At 34.4% G+C, this 13663-nt stretch overlaps 1 pseudogene across 1 annotated transcript in view; it reads right to left on the minus strand.

Moving 5' to 3' along the window:
• The window catches only part of LOC148941276 (bifunctional glutamate/proline--tRNA ligase-like), a 92327-nt pseudogene that overhangs the window by 73355 nt on the left and 5309 nt on the right, over positions 1-13663 (minus strand). The window contains exons 2-5 of the transcript XR_016143260.1: positions 11859-12092; positions 7038-7180; positions 4882-5066; positions 1306-1569 (exon numbers count right to left, since the gene is read on the minus strand). The product of XR_016143260.1 is annotated as a bifunctional glutamate/proline--tRNA ligase-like (transcript). The remainder of the gene's footprint in view (positions 1-1305; positions 1570-4881; positions 5067-7037; positions 7181-11858; positions 12093-13663) is intronic.

Here is a 13663-nt window from a genome sequence, read left to right on the forward strand (position 1 = left end):
GGTAAATGAAGCTGCCCACCTGATCAATTTTATCGTTACCCAACGTCACCTTTTCATCTTAACTTATTCCTAGCCTTAGTGACTTAGTCCTCCTAACATTAATTTTCAAACCAATACTAGCACCCTGAACTCGCAAAACCTCTAAAACTTCATTCATTTTGCTCACACTTTCATCCAGGTTGCTTAAATCATCAGCATAATCCAAGTCCAGGAGACTTTTTCCTCCCCATTTGATTCCGTGGTCTCCCATTGCCTTTCCTGTGCTCCTTAAGACAAAGTCCATCAAAATGATCCATATAAAGGGGGATAGAACACAACCCTACTTAACTCCTGATTTAATACAAAACCAGCTACTAACCTCATGTCATACCTTAACAGTAGCAGAGCTATTCCCTTATATAGCACTAATCATTTTAATATATTTGTCTGGTATACCATACAAGGATAAAACCTTTACTAAAGCTCCTCTATCAACAGAATCGAACGCTTGCTCATAATCTATTATACTGAGGACCAAAGGTGTTTGAAAACTTAGGCACTTCTCAATTATTAACCTAAGAGTGAAAATTTGGTCAACACATCCTCTACCTTTTCTAAAACCGCACTGCTCTTCTCTTAAAACTTTGTCTACGGCATCTCTCAGTCTAAAAAGTATCATATTACTAAGCAATTTGCTACCTACAGAGACCAGACTAATGCCTCGATAATTACCACACTCACTTTTATCACCTTTCTTATAAAGTGGCTTAATTAAGGTTTTCCTAAAATCGTTAGGTACTTCCCCTTTTTCAAAAATCATATTCATAATCTTCAATAACTTATTTCTAACCTCAGAGCCACCATATTTAAGAAACTCATTTACTACCCTATCAGCGCCTGGAGCCTTATTATTCTTTAATCCTTTTAGTACTGTTGCTAATTCCTCCTCACAAAACAAATCTTCCTTCACATCCAAGGTATCACAAACTTTTTCATTTTCCTCTATATTTTTTCCTGCAACTCTATCTCGGTTAAGCAAGTTCTCAAAATGTTCGGCCCATCTTGCTTTAGCTTTTTCCTTATCGCTAATTGCCACCCCATTCCTATCTTTAACTGGGACAAGTCCGGATTGACTACTACCTCTCAATTTGTTAACGTGCCAGTACAATATTTTACCAGTACAGTACAGATTCGTTTAATGCATCAGAGAAATCCCCATCACAAAATCGTTGACTATCATCCTTCCCTAAGAGTGAGGACTTAATACACAACCAAGCAAAAAGATCGTAGAATGATAGAAGAGAAGGGAGACAAACAAAGACATACCCAAGTCTGATGACCAATGAACTGTTTAAAGTCTTCCTCTTTGTCCAGCACAGGTTTGTTGATTAAATGAACGAAATCTACTTCGATAGTAGGGATCAAAGGGGTTTTGGGCGTATCTGCAAGCCACGTAATCTTTAATGTTTTCTTGTAGTCCTTGTCGTCCAAGTTGGCATCCCCTTCAATAGATTCAACTTTTCCGTATTTGCGGTGAATTTTCTTTATCATTATGTTTCCATAGTTGACAAACGTGCTATTTTCTCCCTCCTAAAATTTGGAAAACTCAAAAGTTAAAACTCAAATCAACTATTTACTGAGAATGAACTGGAGTAATAAGTTGAAGTGATAAATTAATCTGGATTAAGCAGAAGAAATTGGGATACCGGATTGAATTAAAACACAAAAATGCCTTACAAACTATAAAGCTTCCAAAAGTTACTATTAAAAACTCAATTTCTATGAGGATTTCTAGTTTCCCTTCGTAACGGAAGTTAAAAGCTAAGAATGGTTGGCAGTATTCGAGGTGTCATGAGCCAAATAGGCAACTCTCTGGCTGGCAACTCTTCCTGTAGATTTGAGCATATGAGATGCCACAAGGTTAGCGTCCTTCTACGAGAAATTATATTTTAGAGATTAAGACCATATCCAGGGAAGGGAGTCCCAGGTTTGAACCCCCGAAATCTTTGTCCTGAGGGGAGTCCCACCCAAGTTTGAATCCCCGAAATCTTTGTCCGACATACAAAAAAGTGGCAAAAATGCATTTAAACAAATCTTTTATGCGCTATGTAAAGATTGTGTGTACCTTTTTTTAAATAACTATGTCTCTTAATTCCTCAAGTCGCGAGTACACTGCCTCAAAATATTTGCCAACTCCATTAATTTTAATTTAGATAAAAGCTTTTAAATAAAATTTTTCGACAATCACCCTCCCCCCCCCCAAAAAAAAAAGTTCGATCAAATTTAGAGATAGCATTTTGTTCAACATAGCCATTTAAACATTCTTGCCTCTCAATTACTCGGACTATCTGTCTTGGCTTTTTTCTACAATTAGCCATGTCTTGATGCCTACTGCAGAATACATGATTTTGAATTCAGGGTCAGCTAATTATGCTTCCAGAGATGACGTGGTCCCTCACAGCCCCTGGGACAAGGGCTGTAAGTTATTCAAGTTCCCCGTTGTTTAAACACGGGGTTCGATATTGGGAGAGGGGGCATTTTTATTCTGGGTCTCCTATTCTGGGCCTAGAGTATTAAAGTGAAAATTATTTTAACTAAGGTAGGAATTAATGTAGATGCCAATTTTCAACTTAATCAGAACACAGCAAGTGGATGGAATATAGAATGACTTGATCCTTATTCTTTGATCTTCATATACAACTTAAAAATAGCGTTAAAATAAATATAGCTTCATACATACATTTTTCCGCTGTACGTATAATCAAGGTCGTATTCAGGGGGGGAGGGGGTTAGGGTGTTTACCCCCCCCCCCTCCCGCCCCCCGAAATTATTGTCCGACTGTTACGTAAAAACGTAAAAACATTAATATAAACACATCTTGATGCGTTTCTACAGTTTTTGTAGAAACGCATCCACCAAAGATTTGTATGTTTGCACTTAAATTGAGTGGTAGGTCTGTGTTATCTATATTGGTAATTGGTCTGCGTTTACAATATTGTTAAAAGTGGTCTGTAAGATTGAACATACTTTAAGGTACCAGTATATGAAGCATAAATAATTTTTTATTATTTTTCCCTTATGTGTGAATTTTGGGAGAACCGTTTAACTATTTTTTTTTATCCTTTCTGTCTTGTTGGTATCATGAAATAACAAGCCATCGATGCCCAACCTGATGTTACTCGTTTTACAGCATGATTATACATCTGCAAACAGGTTTCCTCTATCACACCGGGTTTTCAAGTTATCAACAAAAATATATTTTGTAGTCCTCTTTTGTAGAATTTCGTTGGATGAATCGTCATAGAGAGATGTTTAAGGGCTCATTCGCACACTAGTTCTTATCTCTATATATTTTTCTAAAGGTAGTTGGTCATGCTGATGACAAATCTGAAAATTGTTTGACGACAGCATTCAATATTTGACAGACACATTTTTAATCCCCCTGCATTGGATTTTGTTGGATGAATCATCATAGAGATGCTTAAGGGCGCATTTGAAAACTAATTCTTATCTCTATATCTTTTCCTAATGTGTTTTTTTCGTGCTTATTATAAATCTGACAACTATTTGCTCTATCAAGTCAGGTTTTCAAGATATAAAAAAAACATATTTTTTAATACACTTTATCTGGATTTCGTTGGATAAACACATCACAGAAGAGCTCATTTGCACACTAATTCTTATATCTGAATCTTTTTCTAATGTATTTTTTCGTGCTTATTATAGATCTTAAAACTGTTCTGCTCTATTTGCTCTGATAACTACAGATTTCAAGATACCGACCGGAACATATTTTTAATCCTCTTTCGTTGGATTAAAATATATAAGCATAAATAGTTAATGTCAGATATCTTAATAACGGTGGGCGATCTTCCAGTCAGATATTTCAAACAGTTTGCCAATTTTTATTGAGCATGCCTCAATTGTCTTAACACATGTGGTGGATACTAAGATATCTTCCGAAGCTTTTTTTAAACTGGAGTATTTTTCCCATTTATTTAGCTGATCTGCTAATCTTGAATAATTTTTTTTGTCTCTCGTTCCATGTAACTTTAGTGCAGAATAATGGTTGCGCAGCAATAGTTGATAATTTGTAAATTTGTGTGATAAATAGACTAGATTACACGATGTATTATGCAGTTAAACATTTACCTTCAACATTTCAGCATCACCAGCCTCAATTAACACTTTTGGTGAATAATGGTTAAGACGTGAGTGGTTGCGCAGCAACAGTTGATAATTTGTAAATTTTTGTTACAAATAGACTAAATTACACGATGTATTATGCACTTAAACATTTACCTTCAACATTTCAGCTTCAGCAGCCGCAATTAACAGTTTTGGTGAATAATGGTTAAGACGTGAATGTTTGCGCAGGAATAGTTGATAATTTGTAAATTTTTGTTATAAATAGACTAAATTACACGATGTATTATGCACTTCAACATTTACCTTCAAAATTTCAGCTTCAGCAGCCTCAATTAACAGTTTTGGTGAATAATGGTTAAGACGTGAATGGTTGCGCAGCAACAGTTTATAATTTGTAAATTTGTGCGATAAATAGACTAAATTACACGATGTATTATGCACTTAAACATTTACCTTCAACATTTCAGCTTCAGCAGCCTCAATTAACAGTTTTGGTGAATAATGGTTAAGACGTGAATGGTTACGCAGCAACAGTTGATAATTTGTAAATTTGTGTAATAAATAGACTAAATTACACGATTTATTATGCACTTAAACATTTACCTTCAACATTTCAGCTTCAGCAGCCTCAATTAACAGTTTTGGTGAATAATGGTTAAGACGTGAATGGTTGCGCAGCGACAGTAGATAATTTGTAAATTTTTGTTATAAATAGACTAAATTTCACGATTTATTATGCACTTAAACATTTACCTTCAACATTTCAGCATCAGCAGCCTCAATTAACACTTTTGGTGCCGTCCAAACCGTTTTATACCCAATCTTTTCATCTTTAGGATGCTTTTGAACTGTCAGCGCGTCCTCTTTAGCCCCGCTTATAAATACCGGAACTCTTCCCTCCTTCTCAATGGCAGTGTAGCGTGGGGCAATTGGTTCAACTACCTGAAAAGATAAAACTGAATTTCAACGAGGTTTCTATTTGCTATAGATATATACAGGGCAATTGTTAATTAAACGAAACACAGCCAAGAAATGAAGTAGGGTTAATCCTAATGAAGTATAATATTAAGTTTATACGATTATATAATTTGGGATATATATTTGAACATTAAAGGCGGGAGGGGTGGGGTAAGGTATTTGAACAGCGCCCATGACCTAACCTAACACCCACTCCCCTAATGTGCAAATATATAGCTCAAACTATACAATTCCAATGCATTCTGTCTAAGTCCAATGCATTGAATCACCCATACCTCGTCTACTAAACCATTTTTCTTATATATAACATAAGATTAATTCTTGTGTGTTTTTCTTTTAATTAACAAGTACCATAAAAAGAAACACGACTGGAAAAGACAACAAAAAACGAAAAAGTCGCCAACTTATTGACGCCAAAAACTGTACACGCAAAATGACATTTTCAGTTATATGCACTGTATTGAAAATGGTGCAATTTAATTTTCAATAGGTTGTTAAAATTCATATTTTGGTTGCTCTGCGATCGGACTAAAATATCTATAGATATTTTCTTTGTCAATAGTAAGTGCTAATAAATCTACAGATAAAACATTATTTTGTATTCTTTTAAACTGTGTTTTATTCGAAGTCAACCTGCTGTATTGACAGAGCAGCAATTTAAAGTCTGAATGGTTTGCCAAAATTCAATTCTGATTACTGAACGACCTGTTTACTAAAATATTTTTAATCATTGTAATAAAAAGGAACAAAAAATACGGGTTGTTTCAAAAATATTGATTTCTCTTCCCTTTTTTGGTGACAAGTTTTATGCATAAAAATCATTCGTAAGCTTATTTTATTTTAAAAGGGATATTTTAACAGCAAAAAAACTAACTAAAATTAGGATTTTCTAATTTTGTATGTAGTCAAATTTAACGAAAACAAAGCATTGAAAGTGCAATAACTTCAGACTCAAAGGGTCTTTCAAGATTTCTATTTGACTACCTTAAAACAATATTAATATATTTAGAGTAATAGTACTCAACATGAAGAAAGCAACCTCATATTTTTTTGGCCCATTTCTCTTACATTTTTTTTAGCTTTCTTTAATAAGGGTAAACGTCTAGCAGCATAAAATTTTAATTAAGAATACGATTATCTGATTTTCTATTTAGTACCATTTATCATAAACACTACATTGAAAGCACTGAAATTTCAGGTTCATAAGATGTCTAAATATACATAAACTGTATTGACAGTGCTGTAATTCATTTCAATTCATTTCTCAAGGGGCTATCCAAAAGTAGATAAAGTTTTCCTCTGTAACCGCCAGGAGCGGGCCTTAGTGCGCTTTCAACTGTATAATACATTTATTTTCTTATACGTTGTTTATTTTTAATTCTAAAACATACTTTCTCGATACCCCTCGTAATAAACTCTTAGAAGTTTTGGAATTGTTAATAATACTTTGTTACAATAATAATATGAATGTCATAGTAATCAAAGAATGAAGTATTCAAGATTCAAGTGTCTCTCTGATATGCTAACGAAATCATATCCGAGCAACGCATCATACTTCAACAAATCATTATATAGAACATCCTGACAGTCAGTGGCAGATCCAGGCCCCCCCCCCCCTAACGTAGTCTAAAGTAGTGTAATTTACTTAATTAACGCAAGTTTACGTTAATTAAACTTGCTCCTAACGTAAGTTGATCGGATCAACCTATTTTGCACCCCCTCCCCTAAAAGAAATCCTGGATCCGCCCTTGCTGACTGTCATTGAGGGCGACCCAGGATATTTAGAATCTATGACCTTTTTAAAAAGAAAAATACTAAACTTTCGGATTCTCAATAGTTCTTAGAAATTCCCTACATTGGCACTGGACTTGCTCCATTTCAACAAACAGATTATTCAACTGCGGACTAGCGGAAAAATTATGTGTATGTACTTACCTGCTGATTAATGGCCCAAATTTTGTCCCAGCCCATGTTGACTACAAATCGTGATGATCCTTGAGCAATGATAAAATTTCGAATTCCTTCCACAGTCATTCCTCTTTGAAGCACTCCGCTAACAGTTCTTGTATCATCCCTTGAAAAAAAAACAGATTATCGATTTTAAATTGGAATTAAAAGGTACCAAAAAAAATATTATAAAGCACTTCTTAGGGTTATAATGACAGAGAGGTTGAAAAGGCTAGGACACATTTTGTGGAATTAAGGATGACAGATTGTCAAACATCCTCCTTTTCGGCCAAATCTAGGGTCAAAAAAAAAGCTGGTCATCCCTGAATGGGGTGGAAGAAGGTCGTAAGAAAGGAATTCAAGGAAATTGGAACTTCTTGGGAGGATGTAGAATGAAGCTTTGAATAGATTGGGATGGAGAAGGAGCGCGCGTAGTCCTGTTGGCCTCAGGCAACATGGTGCAATAGTGAGTTGTTAGTCGTACTAGTACATTTTAAAGTCATTTATCTCTTTCCCAGTCTCCACTGTTTCATCCGGGATTTTATTTGAGCGGCCTTTGTTCTAAAAATTAAACTATGACGGACTGCTTCATAATTAAACAAAATAAAAACAAAAGAATTTTTCAGAATCTTCTGAATTCCAGAAAATAAAAAAACCTACCTGCTTCCAAATGATTTTCAATTGGATCCACGTAAACCTAGACCTTCAATTGAAATCAAAATTGTATTATTATTTATTACCATATTTATGTTATTCTATACTATATTTTAATTGTTATACTACATTGTAATTGTTTATTAATATATATATATATATATATATATATATATATATATATATATATATATATATATATATATATATATATATATATATATATATATATATATATATCATTACTATATTATAATTAAGTGCTTAATTTAATATTAAATTAAGGTTATTTTGAACTTTTCTAGTTCTGATAGGTCACACTATTAATCGTACCAGTTGTTATTAGTTCCTGATGAATCCATCTTAAATAGCCGCAGGTTCATCTCTTCTCAGTTTTCCATAATAAAATTTTTATTATAAGCCAAACAAGGCCATACAACACAATCCAATAATACGCATTACAATATAAATAAAACAAATATCAATATCCCCCAAAAACGGAGCTTAAAACAACATACTTTCGTCAACAGTTCATTAATATCCATTTAATAGTCGTCTGCAGGATTCCTGGGAACTTGAGAGTATAATCCTAAAAATTACTTCTGAAATGAGAAAGTAGCTGGCCCTCTATAAACACTCCACTTCTCCAGTGGGCCACTCCATTTCAAGAACTCCACTTCAAGTGGGGCCATGTCCCTCACTTCTAAATTACATCTGAGACAAGAGTAATTGGTATTTGGGGCTAGCCCTTTCCTTTTGAAACCTTTATTCTATTTTATAATTCATTCAAATATAAAATCAAGACACAGTAAGTCAAATTTATATAAAATTTCAAAGCGAAAACCTCTTTCGCATATGCATAAAACTTCAATGTCTCTGATATTACTTCCTGGATTCAAATCTGGAATTCAAGGATTGTCCATCATACTGATAATATGGAGCCAAGTATGTTCTTCAAATTTCGCATGTCAGAGCTACTAGGCGACGATCTTGCAAGTTGTGTCGCTCAGAAGTGAATAGAAGAGTACCTGGGCCCAGCATTCTTCTTTCAAAAATCCTTTTTTCGATAGACAATTCATTCAAATATAAAATCAAGACCCAAACGTTTCGGTTTGTAAGTCAAATCTAAAATAAAATTTTAAATCAAAAACCTTTTTAGTATAGGCATAAAACTTCAATGTCTCCGATTTTCTTACTTTCCGGACTGAAATGTGGAATTCAAGAATTTAATTTCAAGACTTGACCATTATACTGATAATATAGATCTGAGCATGTTCTTCAGAGCTACTAGGCAACATCCTTGTCTGGTCCCTCAATAGTTAATAGAAGATCGGTTCGAATAGTTTTGATTTTCGAGATTTAACCGCCCTAACAATCTTTCAGATGATGTCGTATATTTTGAAAGCCTTGCACAATTCAAGAGCTCATTAGCCAGCGGTGATTTTCACCAGTATGAATTAGAGAATCCCAGCTCTAGTATGAGGCTGAAAATGCTAAGCTATAAGAAGATGTAGATTTTAGGCGGGTTCTTACTTACCGTATTAAGTAAGGCTTCCTTCACTGGGCCCTAATAATGCCTTATGATCTTAGCAAACACAACGACTTATCACGATACCTCCAAAATGTGGCTTCAATGTTAAGACTAAATTTTCGCAATTCAATGTCCACATTGTTCCTTTGATAGCGGAAGTAGAAATATTTTGATTTTAATTATTATTGGCTGATTCATAAAAACGGAGTCAAGATCCATGCCACAAACCCCACTACCTCCATAACAAAATACCAATTCTTGGAAAGAAGTGAGACTTAAGAAGCCAATTCTTAGGCTGATTCATAAAAACTGAAAAACATAAAAAAACTCATACAAACCCAACTCTAGTTCTGAAGTATGAAGTGTTGATTTGTGTTTTTTGCATTGGTATTAGTTACTCAACGTGGTTTATTGTATCTTTGTATTATGCAAGAGAAGAAAAATCTTTCTTGGCTATGGTAGTAATAAATCTAACAATTAAGGCAGTCATCTCAAACATATGATAGTCCTACTCCACCTAATACAGCTTCTGTTTAATACAGCCAAGATCTTTTCTGTTTCTACCGTGGCATCCCCAAATAAGCTGCATTTGCTAACTAGTCAAAGACTCACAGCTTTAAGTCAGTACCACATTATTCACGTGTCTATTTACTGAAAGCTGTGCACAATTCAAGAGCTCATTGCCCAGTAATGATATTTACCAGTATGAATATGAGCACCCCAGCTTTAATTCTGAAATATCAAGTATTGATTTTTGTTTTGTGTAGTAGTATTTGATTTTATTAGTTGCTGCAGGTGTCTAATTTTATTTTTGTATAATCAGCAACCAACAAAAGCCTCTATTTTTTGTTAATAACAATAAACGACTTTGATAGTCCTGCTCCTTGTAAAACAGGTTTTATTTGATCCTATCCGCTTCGACCGTAACATCCACAAATAAGCTGCATTTGCTAACCTATCTCCCAGGAGGCTTACAAACTTAAGCCAGTGCTGCATCTTTTACGTCCACTGTAGACTGTAGCGTCTTCTTTTTCCAAACATGATACACATCTGATACCGCGCTTATCGTCCCTGGCAATATACGTCATAACCTTAGTTCAGTTTCCATAATTTCATCGTGATGTGTAGATCGGAAACATTTGTCATGCGCGTGCGTGATGGCGGAGTATGAATCTTGTATGGTTTTAAATCTGTTTCAAATTTTTGTAACGGGGAGTATAGCCTTTGTCAATACTGTATATTCTGTCTACTGAATCACAGTAAATCACAGTAGAGTCACAGTAAGTCACAGTAAATCACAGTAAAATCACAGTAAATCAGTAAAATCACAGTAAATTACTACTTAATCGAAGCGAAAATAATTCACCATTTATAACCGAATTATGTATCAATAAACTGAGACCAGTTAATTTATAAAGAATTGCAGCTGTATTAATTCCAACTATACTGCCGGGTCGTGCCCCCTAAGCTATGAGCTACATAATGTAGTGTAGGTAGCAGTATATCAGTCTACAAGGTCAGAGTACAAAATCAAAGTGAGCGACGGGGCAAAAAGGAAACAGGGGAAGTTCAGTCAAAAAGGGATTAACACATACTAGGGAAACATATATATTAGAATATTGAAAAACATTGTAAAGAAATAAAAAAACAAATGAAACTAACCATCGATCAATGTATACAGGCTTTCTCTTAAGCAAAAATTTGTTTTTAAAAAACTTACAAATAGATATATACTATGTTTATCACAAAAATGAGAAGAAAAAAATCTAAGTAAGCGACAGAATGAAGAATGAAAAGCGAGAAAATAAGTCATACGACAGCAAAATACATGGTTAATAAAGAACATTAGACTATTAAATAAAATCAGAGGCAGTTTTATGGGGAAAAAGAGGGCGTTTGCCCCCCGTGTAGACATTCTAAGGGCTCAAAATTTCCAATAAACAATCTAACGGTTATAATATTTTGTAATTTTTGAAATTTCATTTCTATAAAAATAAAGTAGAGGGCGCAATTAGTAAATTATACATTATTAATGAATTGACAAAATAAATTAAAAATAAAAACAATTAAACAATATTAATTAAATAATTAATTCAAATAATTAATAATATTTAAGTAATTTAAAAAACAATGAACTAAAAAATAAATTATTAATTAATTAGTAAACTGAAAATAATTTTGCTAATAAATGATTATTATTTTTTAATTTGCCCCGAAAATGTTGTGGGAGACAAGAGGGGGAGATAATCCAGATTTTACCCCGAGCGCAAGAGAGGCAAAAACCGTTAGTGAATAAAACATTCTGTTTAAGGAAATGCAAATTGAAAAGAAATAAATAACTATCCATCAACATGTCCTTCGTTAACGCATACAAGCTTTCCCTTAGAAAAAAGCATGTTTGCCAAACACCCAAAAATAAACATAACTTCAGTAAAGATTACTCTGATCAAAAACATGAGAGGAAAAAAAACAGAGTAAGTGAGGACTGTTTAGGACTAACCAGCCATAAAACAGCACACTACAAAGCATAATAAACTATATTAGTTTATTTTTCAATATAAAACTATATTGAAAAAAAATATTCTGTTTAAAGAAATATAATTAAAAAGAAGAAACTAACCATCCATCAACATATCCTTCGTTGACGAACCTTGTAAGCTTTCTCTTCGATAGAACTATATTATTCATACACAATCGGGCGTAGCCGTGAATATAAGGCTTTCTTATGCCCAAAGCATCACAAAGCCAATAGTACTGGGCATCTCTATCATGGTATTCTGTTGTTCTCAGAGCATGTGTGACTCCCTCTTCGGAATCAACGATGGGACATGCGAAATCATAAGTAGGGTAGGCCCTGTAAAAGACGAAAAATTAAAGCACCTGCCTCCATTCTTCTGTTACGTTATGTTTGTGTTATAGTTATATTATAGTTTGTAACTTAAGACACATGAGGAACGGGATAACTGTTTTTGTTCGGTTTCTTCATTTGACAGCGCAAAACGAAGGAGGGAATGAGAGGGTCAATAGCATAATTGAAGTTATGTAATTGAGATGTTGCTAGAAAATGCGTTGAATTTTATCTTATCAGATAACTTATATTCGATTATAAATTATAAACTTTAAGATATTATTAAATGAGGCTGAAATTAAATCTTCAAAATGCCTTTTTTAAAAGCAATTAATGGAGTTTCTTGTCTTCTTTTTTCTAAAGGGCTTCCAGTGAGCACCTCTGGTCGAAGAGCCTCACAGTGGTTGATGAGGTCTGTGATATCACTCTTCGCTTTTGTTCCTGCAGTGTTTATGGATAAAAATCTATCTGTTTTAATGATGGTCAGTATTTGACATTAGAAGTTATTATTCCTATGTTGAGAAGACTTATTCCTATGGTATTCATTATGGCTGGGAGCACTAATTTTACAAAGAAAGGAATTGATTCTACCGACATCTTTTAAGTTTGTCTATTTCAACTGGGTATGTTTTATTTTATTATTGTTGTCTTTTTTTTTACAATTTTCGTGGCTCCCTCAAAAATGAAGATATGGCTCTACTTGTAATTCTCTCATTTTATTTATGTGATGTGTTTATTGTACCTTTACTTGAATGTTTCAGGCGCCGACGGGATGTTCAGGGATTAACTCTGCTGGTAGGCTAGCCCAATTGGCGACAAATCATCAGGCGAAGCATCATTGTTTAGGCATTCCTGACGGGGTGTACCCTGCTCAGGGTAGTCCCACCGCTGTGCTTTGGCAATTTGCCCTTAAAGGCTTTGCTCTTTCAGGAATGAGCTTCGATAACTCCTCTAATGGAGGGAAAGGCATAGATTTGTAACAGACCGTCTTAGTCACCACATCGAAACCATCTTGGATCAATTGTAGGGGTTGGGTATAAGGGTTTCTAGAAGCTTTTCGATTCCGGGCACGTTTAAGAGGAGCGGTGTGACTTTTTAAAGCACCAGAAAAAATAAACATGCATATTTTATGACTGGTCTGACGAATAATGTGAAATGGGTCAACATAAATCCGGCAGGGAGGAGTTTTGCGTCTTAAAATAACTTCTAGCTTTCTGGAGCAGGAGAATCTCACTTTGCTGAGGTGTTCAGCCCTCTTGAGGTCTGAAGAAAAATGAGCTCTAAGAAAGGGTATTATATCTAAACTAAGGTATTGCTACATTATCACTGGCTCTAGTAGTCGGTTGATGGTAAAGGGCCAAATATTCTTATTGTATCAGCTTTCCATGATCTATAGTTTTGAATCTGCATTCTTAGTCTACTTTTTAGGACTCTTCAAGGAGAAGTAACTGCAATGTTTGCAAATCCCATACTTCCGACAACACCGATCCCCATACCTATTAGTAGGGGTGAACAATACTAACAATCATTTCAAATTGATGCAAAAGTGATGCACAAAATTTAACCAATTAGTTTTT

The sequence above is a fragment of the Artemia sp. Qi Xiang Cuo genome, chromosome 18, assembly GCF_049724085.1.
Source record: "Artemia sp. Qi Xiang Cuo chromosome 18, ASM4972408v1, whole genome shotgun sequence".
Taxonomy (NCBI): domain Eukaryota; kingdom Metazoa; phylum Arthropoda; class Branchiopoda; order Anostraca; family Artemiidae; genus Artemia; species Artemia sp. Qi Xiang Cuo.